Source organism: Herpailurus yagouaroundi, unplaced genomic scaffold (genome assembly GCF_014898765.1).
Source record: "Herpailurus yagouaroundi ecotype Mexico unplaced genomic scaffold, PumYag 203, whole genome shotgun sequence".
In the NCBI taxonomy this organism is placed as follows: Eukaryota; Metazoa; Chordata; class Mammalia; order Carnivora; family Felidae; genus Herpailurus; species Herpailurus yagouaroundi.
The window spans coordinates 27,756,273-27,759,963 of record NW_024412434.1 but is presented as its reverse complement, the minus strand read 5'-3'; the positions used below and the strand labels follow the sequence as shown (position 1 = coordinate 27,759,963).

Here is a 3,691-nt window from a genome sequence, read left to right as displayed (position 1 = left end):
CCCCCCCCCCCCCCCCCCCCAGCAATGGACTGGACACGCACACTCTTAACACGGAAAAAACTAGGGCAGCTCATTCGGGCTCTTTTTTCCCCACTTAATTCGCTAAAACAGCTCCCGGAGTAGCCAAAGAGAGTCGAAACTAAGGGAGGGCAACTCCGGTTGGGTTTTTTCCCACCTCAAAACCTTTATTTTCAGTTTTTAAAAGCCACCTTAGCCCGCCATATTGAAACTGGCACGGTTTCTAAATACTCCTTCTCCGCAGTCGCTGCGCTTTTGCAAGAAAACACAAGTACAAATCCGGCTCTGGACGTGCGTCCGGCCGCCGCGAACCGACCACTTCCCACCCCCACGGTTCCCCCGTCCCCGGTGCACCCTCTCCCGCCGCCCCGGCTCAAAATCAATAAATACATCTAGCAGTTCCTACAGTTGTTTCTTTTCTTTCTTTCTCTTTCTTTCTTTCTTTCTTTCTGTTTTTGGCGGATTTTTACCAACACACACATTTTAAAAATACACTTCAAAGCCAGATCAGATTAACAATTTTGAAAGGAGGTCATATGAGAGCAGACAACAGGAAAGCCCCAAGTGACAGGATATTACTTTAAAGCAAAAAAAAAAAAAAAAAAAAAAAAAAAGAGCATCCATGCCGGAGCACGCTCCGAAACTACTACTACTGACAAGCTCATTTCAAGCTACACAGGCAAATGTTTCCAAGAGGGCGACTCCGAATGTGTAAACGATTTTGAACACCCTTGACGGCTGGTCTCCAGTCCTCACCCTACGGTTTTCCCCCTCCCCGCCCCCAACACACACACACCAAAAAAAAAAAAAAAAAGAAAGAAAGAAAGAAAAAAAGAAAAGAAAAAAAAGGAGAAGAAGACGAAGAAAGAGACCCCAGCAAGGAAGCGACCGGGGAGCGCGGGGCAGCAAGGGCGGCTGCGTCGCTAAAATGAGCGCACGAATGAGGAAGGTGGGCGGCGGGAGGGGACAGCTTGCACCCGGGGAGGAGGACGCTTTGCAACTACAGACGGCCTCCCGCAAGGCCGGGCTTTTCAAAGCCCAGGGACGAGGTTGGAGGGGGGGGGACGGGAAAAGCCAAAAAATGACAACCCGGAGCGCAGAGCGGAGTTTGGGGCTCTGCTCCCGTGCTGTCGCTCTCCCCTCTGGCTCTCCTCTTTTGCTTCTCTCCCCGAGAAGCACCCGCTTCCCCAAGCCTCCCACGCCCGGGCTTGCTCGGGCTTCCCGGCCCCCCCCCCCCCCCCCCCACCGAAGCTGGAAAAAAAGAAGCTGAGCGGCTCACACTCAACCTGCGGGCCGGAGGTCTGCCGGCGGGGCGGGCTGGGCGCGGGGACCGCGGCCGGCGCGGCGTCCTACCTGGTGAAGTTCGTCCTCCCCTCGGAGTGGACCCAAGCCCCGGGCGCCGCCGGGGGGACGCCGGCCTCGCCCGCTCGCTCCGCCTCGCCCCTGCTCGCCGCGCCTGGCTCGCGCCCCGCCCGCCGCCTCCCTCGCGCGCCCGCTCGGGTCCTCCGACTCCCACTACAGCCTCATTCCAATATGGCATCCTCTCTGTGCGCATGCCCGGCACTCTTTTTTAAGATGATTATTTTGTGTGTGTGCAGCGAACTCCTTCAACGACCTTTCCCAGCGCTCGCAGAACGCCTCGCACCCGTTAGCCTGCGGGGCGCCCCCGACTCCCTCCCCCGCCCCCCCGGGGCCCCCCCCCCCCCCGGCACCCCGCCCCCCCCCCCCCACACACTCACACGGGCACACTTCACGCTCACGCTGCGCCCTCCCCGCCCCGCTCCCCTTCCTCCTTTCCTTTAGCTCACTCCGTACACGATCTGCAGAAAGTTCACATCACAGGCGTTTCCGCACAGCCATCCGCAGGGAAATCTGGGCAAACTCCGCATCTCCCTGGACACTTTTGTCTCCTGGGTTTGCAATCCTTCGGTCGACCAAGTGCACAAACTTGCGCTTTATCCGCCGAGGGCCGGTTTGGAGCGGAGAGAAATTCAATCCTCTCCGCCACCTCTGCCCCGCCCACTGCGCCCCCCCACCCCCACCCTCCCCAGGGCACTTACAGGGAGCCTTTTCTATGGAGATTCGGACTTTTCCCGGTCCCTTGGGGAAGGCGGGAGGGAGCGGCAGAGAGGTTTTTTTCAGGGAAACATGCCCCTAGGGGGAGGAAATTAAGTTGGGGCCGCTGCTCGGGCCAGCTTGCAGCTGCTCTCTGCCGGGCCGGGGCCGGACGCAAGTAACCGGGGTTGCCACGGCGTCTCCTGGAGCAGCACCCGGGCCCGAAGACGGCACCTGGCCCGGGCCGACTGGTGTAGGGCCGGCACCCCACCTTGCCCGGGGCGTGGGGGGGGAGGGGGTTGGGAATCGTGGCCCTCGGCGACTGCTGGAGCGCAAGGGAGGCGGCGCAGCCGGGTGCAAAGCGGGGTTACCAGCCGGCGGATGCGGGTACCTCGGCGCTGTGTCCGGGGCGTGGGGGGTGGGGGGAAGGACGGAGAGGACCTGCCGGGGCCTAAGGCGCAATGGCTTCGCAGGGACTGAACGAAACGTCCCCACTTCGGAAAAGCTGGCGACGCCCTAGTGGGAAAGACCGAGAACTCACAAAGGTGGACCTCGCTGTACTGAAGAGCGAGGAGAAGCTGGTTGGGGACAGCAATTTATTTCCCAGGAAATCAGAGATAGGGACACGTTTGGTCGGGGGGGGGGGTTGTTCTATGGCCGCAGGGGGTAAAATTCTCCAATGTCTCCCAATTTTGTGTTCATCTCTTTCCTAGGAAACCCTCTTGCCCTCCCCCAACGCTGGCTCAGGGGTCAGAAGGACCCCGGGGTCTCCAGCGTCCTGCGCGCTCGCAACTCCACCCACCTTCCCTCGGCCTGCTGCCCCCCGTGCGTCCTCCAGGCCCGGGGAGCTCTGGTGAGTGAGTTACCCGAAGGAGGGTGGACGCTTTGAAGGGCTGGGGACAGTGCAGGGACCCGGGGATGGAGTCCGGGGTCAGAGACTGGTCGCGCGCCGGATCGGCGGGGTCCTGCCCAGCTGGGTCCTCCCCCGACGTCGGGCCCCGAGCTTGCCTAGAAGAGCCGGAGGAGGGTCGTGCCGGGAAAAGGCTCTCTCCAAGCCACGAGGTAGGGAATGCCTTCCAGGGACGCGGTCCCAGAGCTCGGAGGTGCTGGGCCGGCGTTGGCCCCAGTGAGACCCCGCGCACGTCTAGTCTGGGGAAGCGGGGCCGCCTTACATCTTGGGGAGCGCTTTGCGAGCCATAAAACGACTTCCCCAGTCCCGTCACACCTCTTTAAGGTGCCACCTGAGACCGAGAAAGGTCAAACGACTCACACGGTTCAAACTCCAGCTGGAGTCGGCATCCCCTCCGGTCCCCTCCTCTTGGGGACACCATGCTGGAGCCCCTAGCTTTTTCGGCTGCGTGTCGCTGGAGGCAGAGACACCTCAATGTGCACCCCGTTCCTGCACATTAACCCTTTCACCCGCACCCCGGACTGCCTCCCTCTGTGCCCTGAAACAGCTCCACTGGGAGTCGGACGGACGCACTGAGGCTCGGAGGAATCCACAATGTGGACGCCACAGACAGTCTCCTGGGCCCCACCCTAAGTGTCGTGCACCCAAGTCACCTGGCTCCTTCAACACAGTCTGGACGGGAAGGAAGCGAGGGAGGCCGCGGACCGT

The 3,691-nt window shown here is 61.1% G+C and overlaps 1 protein-coding gene across 6 annotated transcripts in view; it reads right to left on the bottom strand.

The window, feature by feature from the left end:
• Nucleotides 1-1,966, bottom strand: part of SFMBT2 (Scm like with four mbt domains 2) — a 229,688-nt gene extending 227,722 nt beyond the window's left edge. For 3 of the 6 annotated variants that reach the window (XM_040451496.1, XM_040451502.1, XM_040451501.1), the window contains exon 1: nt 1,372-1,497. The gene's annotated coding sequence lies outside the window, so the exon portion shown is untranslated. Of the gene's footprint in view, nt 1-1,371; nt 1,499-1,826 lie in introns of those variants that run through there. The other 3 variants (XM_040451499.1, XM_040451497.1, XM_040451500.1) reach the window with 3 other exon arrangements.
• Nucleotides 1,967-3,691: the final 1,725 nt, after the last annotated feature.